A 19,652-nucleotide genomic window follows, 5' to 3' on the forward strand; every position below is an offset into this window, starting at 1 on the left:
TCAATATTTATATAATGATGAGGTAAGAGTATTTCTAAAAATTGAAAAGGACATTAAAACAAACATGACCACAAGCCCTGGTAGATATCAGATTAATGAGAGCAAAGAAGTCAGCAACCACTCAGGAACTGATCAAAATGACCTGTGCCCTGTGCTAAATAATGCTTCTGTTTACTCTCTAATTCATGATATCCATATAACAGGGACAGTAAGACCCACTCCAAAGGTTAAATGTTACATTAAATACCACTAGGGATGGTTAACAAAACTGAATTAAAATGATTCTAGAAAACAATTCTAAACTCTTTCTGAGTCACAGTTCATTTATTAATTCAAATTTTTAAAAATCTCACTATAACACTTCTTCTATGGGCTAAGTTAGAGTCAGGTATTGGATTTACCTTCCTGCTTTAACGAAGTTTAAAACAAATCAAAATTTATTTTTTTTAAATGGCTCTCAAAGCATTGGACATCAGTCAGTGTTGGAACACGACCCTTGAGAGATGGGAATTAAATGAGAATCCCTAAAATTTCTCCAGCTTATTTCTTGGAGAGAGTTAGGGACCAAAGGTGCAGGGAGTAGAAACCCAGGTTGAGTCTGACAGTCTCTCTGAGTTGAGGAGACAGAGATGAGAGCCCCGGGGTGTCAGAGAAGCTAAATTTCACCAGAGGAAGAGGGCTCCAGAGACCTACAGAGGGCCCCTCTTGAATATGGGGTGAGTTCTTACTAATGCATGTATGGAAAGAAATGACCCAAGGCGAGTGAAAGAATTACCAAGGGATTAGAAGCAAAAGTGCCCAGGATTCTTGCAGGGCTGAGAAGAATACCTTTCCCAGCAATGAGAACAAAAACCTCCATCATTTCACTGGACACAAGTTAGTGTACTGAGAAGGCTCTAAGCTCAGCAGTGGGGAAAACACACTCTAGAGTGAATGCTGCCTGCGTCACGTACCAGAAATCTTACAAGCAACAGGATCAGAGTAGGGAGAGGCTAGTGAGGGGGTCTTGCATGGAGAATCTGAGGGGCTCTCACTACCTGGGTTATTCAACTGCAGGATCGTCAGTGGCACAACCTGAGAGTGAACGCCTACGTAAACTTTCACCCGAGGTTCCTAACTTGACTCACTCCTCATGCAGCCTTAAAAAGCAGTATCTGTAAGGACCAAACTGTTCCAAGAACTTTAACTACATCCAAAAATCTTTTGGGGAATACAAAAATATCCAACACCCTCCAAATTAAGATTCACGATGTCTGGTGTCCAATCAAGCATGCCAACAGGCAAGACGACAAAATCCATAATGAGGAAAAAGAAGAATAAAAAATTAGCCAGAAATGACACAGATGGCTGAATTAGTACACAACAGCATTAAAATGGTCATAATAATTGTATTCTATGTCTTGAAGAAGGTAAAGATCAAACACGTTAACTAGACACGTGGGGGGAAAAAGGCAGAGATTATTAGATTGGATTTCAAAAAGGCAGTGATACACTGATGCCAAGAAACACACTTTAAAGACACAAAGCAACAAAAGTAAAATGAGAAATATTAATCAAAAGAATACTAACATTAATCAAAAGAACACTTAAGTTGCTATGTTAACATCACACAGTTTTAATGCAAAATAATATAACCAAGGATAAAGAGGGTTATCTCACAATGTTGAAAGGGTGAACATAACAATCCTAAACATTTGTGTATCGAATAACAAAGCTTCAAAATACATGAGGCAAACACTGATAGAACTGCAAGGAGAAATGAATAAAACCAAGTTATAGCTAGAGATTTCCACACTACTCTCTTAACTGACAGAAAATCACTAAGCATATAGAAGCCTTGAACAAAACTATCAACCAACTTCTAATCAATAGTTAAAAAAAAATAAGTCAAAAGGGGTATTAGGAAATCTTTGAACTAGACGAAAATGTTAAAAGAACATATCAAAGTTGTGGGATGCATTGATAATCATGCTGTTAGGAAAAGTCACAGCATACAGAGTTTATATTATGAAAGGAGAAAGATCTCAAATAAATCACTTAAGACTCCATCACGAGTAACTGAAAAAGAAACTTTAAGTATTGAAGACAAAAGTAGACATCATACGTCAATAAAGCTGTAAACAGGGCTTCCCTGGTGGTGCAGTGGTTGAGAATCTGCCTGCTAATGCAGGGGACACGGGTTCGAGCCCTGGTCTGGGAGGATCCCACATGCCGCGGAGCAACTAGGCCCATGAGCCACAACTACTGAGCCTGCGCGTCTGGAGCCTGTGCTCCGCAACAAGAGAGGCCGCGACAGTGAGAGGCCCGCGCACCACGATGAAGAGTGGCCCCCGCTCGCCGCAACTGGAGAGCCCTCGCACAGAAACGAAGACCCAACACAGACGAAAAAATGGATAAATAAATAAATAATAATTAAAGGTGCTAATAATTAAAAAAAAAAAAAGCTGTTAACAAATAATGTCAATATATTTCATACCTCCTTTCCCCCACAAATACATTCCAAGTTGTTATCAGTGATCGGACTGCAAAGGTGAAGATGCCTCAGATCCTGCCCTGGAGATGGCATGCAGTCTGGGAGACAGCAGAGGAGGAAACAATTTCAACAAAGCGTCTTAAGAGCTGATGCAGAGGCTTGTGGATAGACTATGAGGGTAAGAAGGAGTTGTGAAGGTCTGAACAAAGGAAGAGACTTAAAGGGAGGAAAAACATATCTCTCTAGCTCTAGCTCTATCTCTAGCTCTATTTCAAGCAGACTGCTGGAGGGGACTTCCGGCCAGGTAAAACATGAAGCATGCAGACATGCAACACTTTGGAAGGAGGAGTTTTGGAGGAAACACACAGGTGCAGGTAGCCTCTGGGGGCTGCTGGGTATCTATCTTGACAAGGTGACATGAATGCAGAATGGTCAATTTGTAGTTATAAAAGACCAAGTGTATTCTTATAATTTTACCAGTGGAAGGCTGTAGGTGATGGTAAACATTTATTACAGTGCTTCAAATCACAGTTTTAATTACCTTAAAATAATAACATTTAGCACTTGCTGAACATCTGGGTTAAACACAGACACTTCATCTATGCTACTGCTAATTCCCCAAAGAGGCATCATTTTCCAAATTTACCTATAAAGAAGATGGGGAACTTGGTTGAGGTAACACAGATGAACCCACGTCTGTATAAACCTGGGACATTTCCACCACCATACTGCTCGTGTTGATATAACTGAAATGTTTTGAAATAGAACTGTAATGTTAGAAATAACTTGGGGACAGTTTAATGGGAAAAAAAGCTGAAGAACTAGGAACTGGGATCTTGTCCTTTCTTGCCCATTAGCCGTCTTCCTCTGTGATATCATATTTTATTTTCCATCTTAACAGTGAGAAACAGAAAGAGAGAAGGATAAACTCATCAATTATATAAGGTGAGAATTCTGTACAACAACTGCTATCTCAATGTATATAAGTTCTGGTGCCTTTCTCGACACTTCTTCCTGTGAAGTGAAAAATGCAAATGCCAAAGGGAAATTGGAGACAGCATCTTTGAGGATTACTGCAACATTTAAAAATTAAACAAAATACAGTTATCATTTATTATTTCCTTCCTGGGACACTGTCTTAAGCTACAGAAAATCCAGTCAAGTTTTTTCTATTCCAAACTCTAAGCTCCTTCCTCCCTCCTTCCCTCCCTCACTATTATTTTTTCCCCCTAAATTTATTGAGATATAATTGATATTAAGCTCTATATAAGTTGAGGGTGTACGGCATACTGATTTGACTTACACACATTACATACATCGTGAAATGACGACCACAATAACTGTAGTCGACATCCATGATCCCGTATAGATGCAAAAAAAAAGAAAAAGAAAAAAATGTTTCCTTGCGACGAGAACTCTTAGGATTCTTAACTCCAGGCTCCAAGATCCTTAACCATAAAAGGGGCTCAGCTTGATTCACCTGCAGTCGTGTCCCTGAGGGCGGCGACCCCTCCAGAGGGAGGGATCAGGAAACTTCATTCTCCAGGTGATGCCACCTCCGATTGCGCAACAAGAAGCCTCCCTTCATCTGGGCCTCGATCGCAGAGCTACAGCCTGGGTCCCTGGGGCGCCGACCCTCGACACGGGCTGGGTGCAGGCACGTTACCTGGTGGGGCTGGGGGAGGAGAGGCGGCAGGGCTGGGCAGAGAAAGGTACTGAGCTGCAGGGCACTCATGACGAAGCCTCAGACCATCCTCCAGGGAGCTCTGGGTCTGGGTTGGTTTCCGGATGGTCTCAACTTGGGGTGAGAGGCCACAGCCCCTCCAGCAGATTACCCAGTTACGAGATGAGGCTGTCCCGACACACACACACTGACAGGTGTCACCTTAGACGCAGCAGCTCCCTCTGGCCAGGATCAATTCCCGGAGATGGTCTTAAGCAAGAGTTTCCAGCTGCCAAACTCCAGCACTGAAAGGTTTAACTCTTTCTGTTTGTTTGTGTTTTTTACTTCCCTGTGGGATCTGAAACTAGCCCTATTTAACATCTAGTTCATGGAGGTGTTTTGTTTTTTTTCAAATTTCCTGGAATATACCTAAACCTTCAGGTTGACAAGAAAAGCTGTTACCAGAAAGCTTTACATTCAGGGTACCATGCGGCAATAACAGAGAAGGTGAGAAGGTAGTGGACAAGAAAGGGTGTGGCTTTTCTAGTGATGCCAGTGGGCCCCTGGAGAGGTGGGTCAGGGCCAGAAGGTGTGGGGTGCTGGGTTTGGGAGGCGGGGGGACAGTGGGCGAGCAGCTTGGCACTAAGGATCTCAGGAGCAAGAAGGAAGATGAAGACTCCTATTTTTTCCAACTATTCTAAAGGAAGAGCATCCTTGCAGGGGTAGGCAGACAAAAAGCTTATCAGCTGTGCATGATATGAGCAGATTGAATGTTTCAAGGACACTATAATTGAAAACAGTGCTCCCTTAGTGCTAATCAATGGAAAGTGCTAGCAGCAGGTGGAGAGCACTAGCTTGGAGCCATCTGACAGGCCTCTGATGCTGGAGTCCAAATGCTGAGCTGAACACGAGGGGAGGAGAGCCGGGCCCAAGCAGAGCCAGGGCCCCCAGGACACGGGTGCAGTCACGGCTCCAACAGGGTGCAGCTTTTTTAGAATGAAACAAACTCAAGAATATTCATGCTATTAGTGGTGTCTTAGAAAAAGAGCAAATTACTTTTAGGAAGAGAGTTACAGCAGAAATAATTTTAAAGAGGCAACACAGTACTCAAAGCAATAACTATAAGGTTCAAAGACTAAAATAAAACATGAGAACACAAGTGACCTGTAAAATACAAAGATTAAATTACACACAGAGGTAATTTTCAGCCATTACAAGAGATGTCGTTTCCACCTCCTGATCACGCACTGTTTCTTTCAGGCTCTTGGCATTGCTTGATTGGTTTTTTTTTAACATTAGGATATTTATGCCTATATTCATGTACACGTACACAACACATACACACACGCACACGTGTGTCTTATGAAGTGCATAGAAAAATATACGTCTGAGTAATTCAAATCAAGTACATACATTAGATCCCTGTACACGGACGTAGATATAATTTAAAATAATGATTCTATAACTTCATTTAGATACATAGCATAGGTTTTATAGCGATTAAAAGCTCTTCTTTTAATTTTAACATACATTTGTACAGAAAATAATGAAAGGAGTTTAACGATTTCTAAAAGTCATATGGCTTTATCTATTATTTCCAATTAATAAATTCTTGGCTGTCACTCAGTCTAACCTGATTGACTTTTTCTTCTATGGGAGCCTGCACCTACCTTCTAAAAATAGTCTTAAATTAAAGCTATGGACATAAGCAGTTTCAGTTTACCAGGCATTGGTATATTACTAATTTATGATTTTCATATTCATTTGAACTTAAAAGATTTTTCCATGATTGAATTCATATAAAGAGCTCAAGCTTTATTAAAAAGAAAGTCTTTTGGAAAAGGTTAAAGCGTGCTTCTTTGTCATGTACTATCTCTCTTTCTCTCTCTCTCTCTCTCTCTCACACACACACACACACACACACACACACACACACACACACACACCTCTTCAATATCCCTCTGGCTATCCCTTCTCCTGTGCATTTTTCCATCCATTTCCGGCACCAAGGAAAGGGACCTTTTTACAACAGTCAGGTCAGGCCCACCCCTACTGAGGGCCTTCCTACTGAAGTCAGAATAAAACCCAGACCCCTTAGTAGGTGCCGCAACACCCACATGGCCCAGCCACGGTCACTACCTTCTCTGACCATAACTCCTAAACCTCTCGTTGCACTTCAGCCTCATAGGTCTTCCCCAAGGTTCTTGAAGAGGACGCAGAGTGCCCTCCCTCCTCTGAGCCCGCACAAGCTTTATTACCTCTGCTCAGATTACTGCCCCCTCCACCCCTCCCCAGACCTTTACGTGAGTTTTCTTATCCTTCGTGTCTCAGCTTGATCACCATCATTTTTCAAAGCTCTCTCGTTCAGTTGACCTAAAATAACTCTGTTCTTGCCTCTTAGTATTTTCTATCGCGTCATGGTTTAGTTTCTTCCCATCACTACTACAATTTTAAATGATTTCATTTGCTTGTTTACTGGTATCTATTCCACCCCAGAATTGAGCTCAAGGAGAGAAGGCTTACTAGTTCTCTGATTCACGTTTGTATCCACAACACCTGCAATAGCATTTAATATATAGTGGAGACTTCATACACGCCGTATGGAATAAATGAATTAATCACTGAATGAGTGAATGAATGCACACACTGGTTGGGTTGGAAATTCTGAATTCCCAAGAAGTGGAATCTTTATCTTAATCAGAGTCTTTATCTGAAGATGACAATTCTTAACATCTTAGGAAAGATCCTGCATCTCAAAGAGAATTTCAAACACTCCAGGAATAAATACTGGGTTGGCCAAAAAGTTCGTCTGGTTTTAAGTAAAAATAAAAGACATTTTTCATTTTCACGAACTTCACTGAACAACACATTCACTAACCGAACGAACTTTTTGGCCACCCGAATACAAGCCTGCCTTTACACGAAGCCTGAATTAATCTCCATTCGCATCAATGAGGAGGATTCACGTGCTCTGGACAGGAAAGGAAGGCCCTGGACATCGCAGGAGTCATGTGACCTAAGCTAACACACAGAGACCTACAACGCTCACTCCTGTAAGATGCTAGAAGCCTGATCTTTATTTGTTTTGAAGTGTAGTGCCCTGAGTTACAGCAGCCTTTTTCAAAGAGAGAACCAGGAAAAAAAAAAAAAAGAAAAAAAGACAGAAGAAAGAAAAAAAGGGCAAAAGGATCCCGCTGGGAATCTGTGCTGTGAGCAGCAGACCTCCTGTGGACAAAGTCTTGCGGGAACAACGCCAAACTTGGTGGATTTCTTCAAGTGTGCACATAAATTCATCTAGGTTTTGAAGAGGCAGGAAAATATATGACAAAGTCAAGTCAGACTAGGCAGTTCCTTTAAATTTTGGCCTGACACCGGAGGGCTGAGCAAGTCCCATAGCATAAGTTAGCTAAACGAAGCTGCAAGGTTGAAAATGCTGGGGCAGAATTAAAAGCACTCTCTGAATATAAAGAGAATAGCACACAGGAAGTCAACTCTGATAGGCAGCATCCCATAATCAGGTGGATCTCTAATATCAATATGATCAATATTTTGTTCACCACATTATATAAGAACAAATTACATTCAGATAACTCGTCATGTATAGCATAAGGGATGTGCAAGGGCTTCTAGATTCTCACTTGGACGTGATTAATATTTGGGACCTTATGTTAGATGGGGAACCAGAATGCTGTAAGTCTCTAATTTTTATTAGAATGATCAATAACTTTTACTAAAAGTTGGGTGAATTATTGATGAGGCTTGAAATTAGTTACTCTAATTATGATAGAGGATAATTTATAGATCAGAAGACTTATTTATTCAACATATACTTGCTAACTTTCTGTTATTTACATTACAAATATGTAAAATCTTACAAAGAGGTTTGAGAGATGACTTTTTTCCCCAGAGTGGCTGCAACTCTCCATTTGGGGTTGGAGGCTCCCCTTACCCCACATGGAATTTCCCGTGAAGATCAGGGCAGAGCTGAATTTCAGTCCTGTATCTGCTTATGGGCATGTCATTATGGCAGACTGGTAGTGGTCTCTCGATAGCTAAGCTCCCCTCTTTTCTTAGAACAGACCTCCCCCTACCACTGCCAAGTCTTAACTAATGTTATGAACTGAATGTTTGTGTCCCCCTAAAACTCAGAGGTTGGGATACAAACCCCTAAGGTTATGACAATTGGAGGTGGAGCCTTTGTGAGGTGATTAGATCACGAGGGTGAAGCCCTCATGAATGGGATTGGTGTCCTGATAAAAGGGACCCCAGAGAGCCTCACTCTCTTCCCCCACGTGAAGACAAAGTTAGAAGTCAGCAGGCTGCAGTCTGGAAGAAAGCCTTCACCAGAGCTGGACCCCGCTGGCCCCTGGTCTCAAACTTCCAGCCTCCAGAACTCAGAGAAATAAATTTCTGTTGTGGACAAGCCACCCAGTCTATACTACTTTGTTATACCAGCCTGAACTGACAAAGACAGCTGAACATATGGCCACACAGAGAGGATCATGTGTCCTCATCTCTCTTGAAAATAGGCAGGGACAGATGCTGAAGTCCAGAGCAGGAAGATGTGATGGGGAGTGAAGGGTGCCACGTGCAGATTCCTCGCAAGGGAGCTGCCTACCCTTTGCTCTCTCTTCTCTCCACTGGAAAACTGGAGAGGGGGTTGGTGGGCTGATCTACCTACGACCACATAGATAAAGACAGGAATTTAAGGAATGGCTACCTGAGTAAATAACATATGGAATGGAGTCATCTGCCCAAGCTGGACTTCCTTCCCTCCCCTAAACTGTTGCATTAGAGAGAGAAGTAAAATTCTTCCCAGCCTCAGCTGCTGTATTTTGGAGTCTTTTTGTTATAAGAGTTTAGTCTATGCCCTAGTGAATGCAATCATCTAAAATGCTGACAATTATAACTCCTATAAAATTCATCACTCTTCCTAGTATGCTGTGATTTTGGATGTATGTAACTGATTTTCCTTCCAGACCGTAAAACACAGATTAGGAAACTTCTCTGATTAATTATGTAATGAACGGACCCGATAATAGTGCCTTACACAACTAAGTTTAGTAAATGTTAATTCTCATGTTTGTCATTTCCTGAAGATTTAAGATGACAACTATCTTTATCTGGACATATAATAATGAAAATAGAAGCTCCATCAACATCTATTTATCTGTAGCAACAACTATTTAGAAAGGATGTGTTTAAATACATTGTAATGTATAGAATGTATGTGCATTTGTAACCCGAAGCTCCATGATTTCTCCTTTAAATCCATAGACCCATTAAGAGAAATGAAAAGTTTCATTCAGAACTGCTTTTTCGTTCGTATATTATTAGATGATGACAAAAACATGGCCCACTTACTTAAAAGCAGTTTGAGAAAAGAATATCTCCTATATATTCAACTAGTTAAAACTCTGCAGTTTTCTTATTCAATAGCTGAATAAAATTAGCTTGGAAAACAAGATTATTTCACTCAAATGAATACATGTTAAACAATTTCCATAATACCATTGTTGTTATCTTGAGAGATTTCAATAGTCTTCTCCAATAACTTTTCCTAAGCTAAAAAAAAAAAATCCCTCTTTATAACTACAAGTTTTACAGTACTACCTATTAATTGATCTAATACATATTTTAAGCTCATTAAACATTCAAAAATCACATCATATCAGCTTTGTGAAGAGAAAATGTTGTTAATATACTATATAAAATGTTTATATAAATTATTTCCTATAACTAAAGGTCAAAATCAGCTCATGTTTAATAATCTCAAGAATTGTAATGGATATAAAATGTTAGTAGAAAAATATTAAAACAAAAAGACTTCAATGTAATTTCAGATGCCACCAAAATAATGGTACTGGAATTTAAAAAAATCACCATGTATTAGTTGGAGATAAAAATGTGCTGTCATATACAACTAATTGGCTTGGTTATTTAATGTCTAAATAAATAAAATCTTTAGGGAAAAAATGATCAATAAATGTTATTTGTACTTCAAATGACTAACATTGAAAAAAATAGTAGGATTGATTTAAAAGGTGTAATTTTTTTTTTTTTACCATGCTAGGTTTATAAACTTAGTAATATAGTAAATAGTAAAAATATAAAATATAGCAAAATAGTAAAATATAGGTTCTATAAATACAGTAAACACTTGAGGAATAAAGTAACTGATATTTAAGCTTTTAAATAAAAATATGCAAATATGTGTACTCATTCTGCCTGGATTGCCCCCTCCTGAAAGGCTCACTTTCCAGAGACTACACAGATTTTCTTTTGTGAAATGTAACTCAACCATGGGAATCTCTGTTTTGATATTGGAGAATTGCTAATTACTTCTGCTATTACCTGAAAAAGAAGCAGCTGAGGCTTTAGAAGAGCAACAAAGAGGAGGATGTGTCAGAAGGAGAGAGGGCTTTTGCCCTGACAGACAGAGAAAGAGAAAGTCAATCTGGGCATTGGAACTGTCCAGGATTAATTACAGGTGGGGTTGTAGGCAGGGGGCAGGGGGCGTGCATCACTAATGCTGAAGAAGAACTGGTGTTACAAGTGAGGGAACTGGGGAAATACGTATTCCTCCATATGGAAATTCAAATAAAGTGTACTCATCCTCACAGCCATTCCCATTATTCTCTTTACTTGGGACCACCCAAAGCTCCAAGATAAAGAACATCATGCATTGCACGATCGATGCAAACATCAGAAAGGCAGTGATCGCTCATCATTTATTTAGGTGACTGGACAGAAAGGGAAAAACGAAACAACTCTCTCTTAGTATGTTTGACATTTGCAATAACAAAATAATATGTAAGCTTCTCACTGAAGTGTGGAGGAAGGAGATAAGACCAGCCTCTACTAAGTAAGGAAAGCAAAAACGAAAATTAATCCCACAATACCCGTTGTGATTAATTTATGACGTGCAAAATGCCAGCCACCTATTATTTGTTTATTGTGCTATCTTTGTTGCTTCATTATTGTGAATATAAATACACAAGATGGGCTTTAGCAGGCCTATCTGCTCACTCCCAGGGTTTCCCCATACGAGGAAAATCCCTCAACCCCAATTCTCCCACAGGAGGACTTATAGGAACCCAGCACTGCAGATGAGACTGGAGTCATTTCAAGTGATAAACACGACTGTGGAATTCTGACTTCACAGACAGGCTACCTTTATAATGCGAGGAATTCTTCAACTTGGAAGTACTGAAAATTAAAAGGGATAAAAAGTAAAAGAAGTAAGTAGTAGTAATAAGTCACAGAAATGACTGTCAGTCTTACCCTTCCCAGCCATAAAGCTTACATAGCTCCCTCCAGAAATGTATAAGATACTCAATGACCTTAGATTTAGGTTTTCGATTTTCAATGATCTTAGCCTTTGCTTCTTACCAAAGAAACTGTTCTCACGACCAGCTTAGCTCTTGAGTTGCTTAGCATCTGAAAAGGAGTAATCTGCTTTGCAGCTAGTTACCTTCACGAACCAAATGTGTTTTCGAAGGCACTTCAGCTTAGAAGAAATGTATACTGTATGTTGGGAGGTCAGTTTTTCTGGAACTCAGCAACTTCTGAGTGCACTGGCAAAGTTAATGAATTAATGAATTATCCATTAATTGCTAATAGAGATTCTTAATTATCCCTAATTTTAGTCAGGGGATGTAAAAACCTCTGCTGTCTGGCCGGGGAGCTCCCCGTCTAGTCGGGAGGACAGCATGAGGAAAACGAGGATACAGGAGGTCGACTGATTTGATAAAGACAAAGCCAGGAGGACCAAACAGGAGAGGAGAAGCGGACACTGCTCGAGGACAGGGGAAGACTCATGGCGTGTGCTGAGACGAGAAGGATGCCAGACTTGCCAAGGCTGGGGTGAGGAAAGGCACTCCGGGCTACAGGAGAGGTGTGCACAAGTCTCACTTCCTCACAGTAATTGCATGATAAACACGGTGACCAAACAGATGTTGGCAAGATGAAGGCATCTCATGTGGGCACCTCTAAATAGAATGCCCCAGGGTGGAGAGCTGCAGAAAAATTCTCATTTGACCATTTTTTTTTTCTTAAGCACTAAGTGGGCGGTAAGGCCACCGAGATGTAAATAAATATGCTACAAGATTTCTGAGGGAGTCAGAGATGGATGAAAACACACACACTGCAAATAAATGTATAGCAACCAGCCATTCGAAATAGGGCGACCATTTCAGTCACCTGTTGAATTGATATAAATGTTATTGACAACGGCCATCTCCGGCAACCTGTTCTTTTTGTGGTTTATGATATACATCCAGGACCTGACATTAAAGCTCTAGAAGGAGCATATTTTAGATTTAGATTTTGTAGTCGTGCACGGAAGTGTAGCTTTTTTCTGCCAGATCAGTGCTGCCATCATCATATAGGTGGCCATCGTGTCTGATCAATGGGATCCAGTCCAATACAAACAAGGCTCCCTTTGGATGTTCTGTAACATCTGAATATTCACTGCCAGTATTATAGATGCGTTTCTCCTCATGTGCTTTGTGTGTTGAAATCCTATCATGCGAGATGAAAACATACATATACATATACATTCATAATACATAATGCTAAAGGGAAAACTGCTATAATATTGATCATTACTAAAACTGATTATCTTATGTAAAAGCTATTAACGATATTCGAGTAGATAAAGAAATAAAGTGATAGATAATCCATACACGTATTAAGAGATATTGCATTAGCTAGATAATTTAAAAAGTATATATGAGCCCATACACGGTGACTAAAAATTCAAATAATATCAAACTAACAAACCATGTAGATTATAGTATATCTATAACATATGCCCGGCACATAGTACATGCTCTGTAAGTATCCAGTAAATAAAACCAAAGTAAGACGGTTGTATGTGCTGCGTTCTTAATCTCAAACAAAATGCTTTTTAAGAACTAGCCATTCAACTGACAGATATTATTGGCACTTACGGTGTGCCGCATTTAAGGATCTTCTCTAGATCCTTGTGACGAACCCGTGAACACAACAGAGGGTCCCTTCCTGAGTCTACATTCTACCAGGGAGAGCCAGACACAGAATAAAACACCCTCAGTAAGTAAATTGTTCAATTTAGTATGTTAGAAATGTTCAGCAGCTGCTGTTTTTAACCTGCATTATTTATTTAAATAAATAAAGTTTGTTTAATTCCAATTAAACATACAACTTTCAAGAAATGACTTCTCTGAGAGCACTTTGTATCTGGTAAGAATGAATCAGAAGAGAACTCTGCCGTGTCAGCATTTCACGAGTAGGGAACACCCCAAATCATGTACCCTGATGTAGGTGACAAGTCATCTTTGACTTGGACTTAATAAAAGCATGAAGCGTTACGCAAAAAGCGAGAATGTGTCAGAGAAATGGAGGTCCCTAAAGAAGCATCCAGCATCCCAACCATCTGCTGACAGTAAATTCTACTGGGCTCCATGAACGTGAAGCAGGAAACTCAGAAGCTCTCGGGCCACTCAGGGTGCTAGAAAATTAGTGTTTCTGCATTGATTGTGCAGTTCCACGATCCACGATGTGACCACCAGAAATGAGAAGTAAACAAACAGGAAAGCAGTTTAATAACGGCTGGATCTATTCTGTGTCCCAGAGCTTCACTCCACTCTGCGCTTGTCCCCAAGCCCCACCCCCCCATCAGATCTCTGTGTTCTTCCATTGTTTCTATTCCTGGATCCCCGCAAGATGCTGGCCAACCAACAGGGCTTTTCACAAATTATATCGGAGGGCTTTCCTGGGTGGTCTTCTACCTGAATATTAAGGAGGCAGAAAACAAACGCCTGCGTGTTGCTTACTACCTCACCGAGTGGCCCACGCACTCAGGGATGGGATGCAAGAGACCACGCTCTGAGCTCACCTGTGGAAGGATGTTAAATGAAGCACTGGCTTCAGGAGTTTTACCCAAGTTTTAAAATTTGGTAGCTTAACATCGCAGTTGGCTGGAGGTTAACATGCCTGCAGATCTGCACCAAGGATAACATCAAAGCGAAGCTGCCCAAGAGGCAGGCCCTCTGCTCCGACTCTGGGGACCACCGGCACATGACCCACCTAAGGAAGGGCATCTCAAGGCCACAGGAAGCACCCCCAGCTTTCAAAGATGCAAACCCTTAAGGTCTTATATGAAGGCTGACATACTCAATTCCTCTCTAAATACTTGAGATATTTAGCTAAAGGGAACTTGTCTCTAATAACCTTAAAAGACAGTGAAGGGAACAGGAATTGTGCCCTGGGGGCAGTGTTTTATTGATTCTCTTCATTTAAATTAAAAAGTCAAATAATGAATTAAATTCTCTGAAACAACTGCATGGTGTGACAGGAGGTCCAATTTCACAAGGCCTTTTCTAAGAAAAAATATGTATGATATAAAATACATATTTTAGAAATAATAAATGGATCCTAAATCTGTTATATAGTATACCAAATCATATATTCTCTCATTATATGTAAGCATGAAATCAGGTTTGGGTAATTTTAATTAGTTACAAATAGCAAAGATGAAATAAATCTCTTTGCTTCTGTGACCTGTATATAGACAAACTTCAGCAAAAATGATTTTTTTTTTTAAGCATTACATTTTTTTTTAAATTATTTATTTATTTATTTATTTTTGGCTGTGTTGGGTCTTCGTTTCCGTGCGAGGGCTTTCTCTAGTTGTGGCAAGTGGGGGCCACTCTTCATGGCGGTGCGCGGGCCTCTCACTATCGCGGCCTCTCGTGTTGCGGAGCACAGGCTCCAGACGCACAGGCTCAGTAATTGTGGCTCACGGGCCTAGTTGCTCCGCGGCATGTGGGATCTTCCCAGACCAGGGCTCGAACCCGTGTCCCCTGCATTGGCAGGCAGATTCTCAACCACTGCGCCACCAGGGAAGCCCAAGAATGATTTTTAATATAAATATTTTTGTCCAAAACATTTTTTTAACTACAGTGGGCAAACTCGGTGCCTGCAAAATAAAATATAAACTTACTTTTGTGGCAGCCAAGAAAATAAGAAAATATAAACTTTCTTATCTTGGCAGAAAAGAATCTTCACGACCGGATTCTGGTCTATCTGCCCAGACCGTCTCGACATCCATTTCTTTTTTTTTTTTCTTTTATTTTTATCTGATGTTTTTAAAGGGTTTATGGCAAATTTTCTTTAATCAATGGAAAAGGACGACTCAAGATTGTTTGCAAAACCATGGGGCTCCTTTGACCAGAAGCATTTTATTTCCTCAAGGAAGTTTACCTGCTCATTGCCTCCAATCCCAAATATTAAGGTTGTCAACAAGGCCTTTCTTCACATAAGCACCAGTAGCAATAATTATTACAAACTGGGGATAATGGTGCTGAGGTGGCTTGGTCTGGCATACAGTTCAATGAGAGGTAACCCTCAGAGCAGAAGTCAAAGAGGTCATGATTATATTTACCAAAGTAAATGAAAGGTTGATGCAGTCATCTTCTTCTGGATGTCATGAAAATAAAAATATTATCTCAGAAAACACAGAAGGACATCACTTGTGCCCAGGTAGCTGAAGAAATGTCCATATCTCCAGGTTCTTATTCTCACTGAAAAAATGCCTTCCTTTCCATGTGTCTTTATGATGGAAAATCTAGAATGCATGGGTCGGACAAGCCTGGGGGGACCCATCCTGCTGACTCGACCATCGGTTCTACTCCAATGAAAACACCGGATGAACTGTATTTCTAGAAATGCACAACACCCATTTTCCTACACTGAGATTCAAGAATAGAATAATCAAAGAGCTTGAGAGTTTTGTGAAAAGGTCATTACTGAAGTGTTCACATGACCAAATTCTTTTTTTTTTTTCACATCTGTTTCAATGAACCATTCCTACCTCTACTCAGTTGTACCCTTGCTGTTTCTGAAGACAACCGGGCTCTCCCAGCTCCAGGTCTTTGTATAAACTGTTTCCTGGGCTGGTATCTCTCTATTTTTCCCTCCAACACTGCCGCCTCTTTAGCCCATTCATCACTTAATAAGCTCTTACACCACCGCCAAGATTCCAATCAAGAAAAAATTCCAGGCCTCCTCAGAGCTGGGTTACTTTACTCCCAGTTACCTTAAAGTTTACATCCCTGCAATACTGTGATTGTGGCTTAGCCTGTGGGTTCCCCCAAAGCTGGTAATCCCACTGAGAGTGGGACTCACATTCTTTTTCTCCTGTTTCTGGCTTCCGTATTTAAGGCACTGCACCCCACATCCTTTTGCTCAGTTTGCATCACATCCACATATGTGGCTCAGTTTAAAAACTTCTGAAATGATTATTAAAATATACTAGAAAAAATGATGATTGTAATACAGATGTGAATGAAAAATGTTGCCTGCCATATCTAAACAAAGGTTGCTGTAGCCTTCAGCCACTACAGTACCCCCTAGGAGAGCCCTGAGGGACCTCAGGATGGAAACAGGATGCCCGCCATCAAACCATCAGACACCGCAGGCACCCCCGATGGTGCATCTTGAGGAGACTCAGGATGATAAGCACAGGATACTGGCCCCAGAGAGCTGAGGTGCATAGCAAAGGAATGATTTCAGTGAGCCCAGACTCTTGCATCTTCCCATACATAGAAAAGTGCTAAATTCCTTAACTTGAGATATCTGGTTTTCTTTAATTAACAATCATCTTTTGATGTCCCAACTACCTGGTCTTTATTGCAAAAACTCCTATATATCCTGGCGCTGCCCACCCCTTGCCTCCTTGGAGCCGTCCCTCAGAGATGTCTGAGATGCTGTGTCCCGGGCTTAAGTCCTCAGTTTTGTCCACCAAGACACAGATGTAGAGAACAAACGTACGGATACCAAGGGGGGAAAGTAGGGGCTGGTGGTGGTGGGATGAACTGGGAGATTGGGATTGACATGTATACACTAATATGTATAAAATGCATAACTGATAAGAACCTGCTGTATAAAAAAATTTTTTAAATAAAGTTAAAAAAATTAAAAAAGATTTTTCCATTAAAAAAATAAATAAATAAATAAAACATAACTCTCAACTTTTAGGTCGTACATATTTTTCAGTTGACAGTTATTCCAAAATAGAAAAATAGTGAAGATTTAAAAATGCTCTTCCCTAGTTTGTCTCTTTAAGTTTAAAAAGTTTAAGGTTTTTTCTTTTTAAATTACATTTTACTGACACTATTTACATAAAACACTCCAATGATACTAACCATTCAAAACATCATACGAAAGGCAACAGCCCAAAACACGTAAACAACTAGAGAGCAGTTAACATTTCAAGAACTGTTGATTCTGTTTGGAAACATGTCTCCATGGTCCTTAATAGAGGATTGAACTTTTACATTGAACCAGAATATGGCTAGAGTTCATCAAAGTCATGGGTAGTTAGCAAGAGTTTATGGCCCTAAACTGTTAAAAATTTTTTGTTTGGCAAACTGCTAGAGAATAATTGAATCTATATAATCAAGAATTTTGCTTTTGTTTTACTGAGTGTGCATTATCTACACAAAGGTCATAACACGGCTTCAAGATGCAGTTTTAGTAACTTTATGTTACTTGACAGTAGCTCATCTTTTTTCCATCACCAGAAGACGTACTCGCGCTCAAATGCTGTCTGACATGGAATGCATGAATGAAGCCCATGAAACAATGCCAGGCCACTCCTTTCTGCTATGACTCTAGAAATGGCAGCATTTCCATATGAACAGGCGTAGGGGCGTTCCTTATGCCTGTGATGGAATATGTAAATTAAACAAGAGAGGTGGTCAACCATCTGTTGTTTCAATATCTTCACAGAAGAAACCAAACTTGAGTTCATTGCCTTTGCACTCTGAGTTTCAGGACAGCTACCTCTGTTATTCTGTGTTTATGTTGAGATACAACCACACACCCAGAAGTGTTTAATGAGCTACAATAGGAAAAAAACATCCCAGAAATGTAGCCCTATAGTAATCCAATGTTTATAATAATCCAAGGAGTAAGACCTCAGCTTACTCCTCTGAAATCAACAAGAGTCCCCGTTAAGAAGAGAAAAGATAGGCTCTGTCATCAAACACACACACGCCAAACATTTGAGGACATAAAGCAAAAAGGAATCCTACAAAGTAACTGGAAGACTGAGGACTTAGCTTCTCTGGAAGATATTTTAAAATCTGAAAACCTTCTTCCTTCACTGCCTTCCTTAAGAAGAGTACACAGAGAAAAACGAAATGGTGCATAACCGGGGAAGGAGAACCAGACAGTGCTAGAAATTCATTACTTCCCTCCAACTCGGGTGAAGAAGAAAAGAGGGGAAGGCACTCTCCCTTCTCCCTCGTGTTGGTGGCTCACCTGGGAGACATACTCTTCCTCCGCTTGAGGAGCTCTCCCTGGGCATCCTTGGGTCAAGTCCGAAAGGGCTCTAACAGGAAAAGAGTGGGACAAGTAGAGAAACTGCTGGCTCATTTTCAAAAACACTACTAAAGTTGCTCTGTGTTTGCATCCTCCAAGCCTACGCACATGCAGCATTCTCAAGTCTGGGATGCTAGCCTTATAGTCTCTGTGTGTTCACATTTTACCTCTCGTTGGAAACTGATTCCATCTCCAGTCTCCTGAGCAAATCTTCTTTCCTCCTTTGTCCACGGCTCCCACCACACCTAAGAGGCATCCCCTTGTTATCCACACAACCTTAGCTTATCGGTGGCTCTTTCCTGGTCTTCTGCTTTCTACGCCTTGTTTTCATGGTATATGCATAAGTCTAAGTGTCACGGAGGACAGGGGGTGGATGGCATGTCCCTGTAACTTCACAGGACACGGCAGAGAACCTGGCACGTAGAACTACCCAATAATATTTGCCAAGTAAATGATGTGAACATTAATTAATGCATTGACTTGACAGCCAACATATTGGATGTATTTCTAAATGTACCTGCCTGAAATTTGACCATTAAAGATTCATCACATGAGGTGGTGATTGTCTTTTTTAATGTAATTACGCCTGGAAGGAAAATGTACTATATTAGTCACCATTAACAACTCTCTGTGAATTAGTCTATTGCTCATCAGATCAAGGACATTTCTACTCTTTCCACTCTGTAAATAGATGATAGTGTATTTTGACTGGGTGAAGGGAGAGGATGAAGACATATTCTAAATTCCAGCAAATGCAGAAAGGGGTGAAGAGGAAATTAAAGCTCCATCTATGCTCCAAGAGAAATCACAACAGAAACACGAAGAGGACAGCCCTTGATCACTATTAGTTTAATGCAGGACCCCATAGGATAGAAAGGATTATAACAGCACTGTATTGTGAAACAAATGACAAACAATATTTCTATTTCATAAATACACTCAGGTATGAAATATAATTAATGTATCTTAATGTTACCCCACATTTGAGAAAGAAGTGACAGCAAGAGCTCTTAATTTTGCATTTGATGAAATTCAAGCATAATGAGGTTGGGTCTTTGAAGGCCAGACATGAAATAACAGATGAAGGGTACCCAAGGCCCTTTTTCCTGGCATGTGTTTCCATGGATTCACTTCATATGAGGCTGA

The 19,652-nt window shown here is 40.3% G+C and overlaps 1 protein-coding gene across 1 annotated transcript in view; it reads right to left on the reverse strand.

Annotated features, from left to right (window-relative positions):
* Positions 1-19,652, reverse strand: part of CSMD1 (CUB and Sushi multiple domains 1) — a 1,828,277-nt gene that overhangs the window by 938,871 nt on the left and 869,754 nt on the right. The gene's annotated exons all lie outside the window — the stretch shown is intronic.

The sequence above is a fragment of the Balaenoptera acutorostrata genome, chromosome 21, assembly GCF_949987535.1.
Source record: "Balaenoptera acutorostrata chromosome 21, mBalAcu1.1, whole genome shotgun sequence".
In the NCBI taxonomy this organism is placed as follows: Eukaryota; Metazoa; Chordata; class Mammalia; order Artiodactyla; family Balaenopteridae; genus Balaenoptera; species Balaenoptera acutorostrata.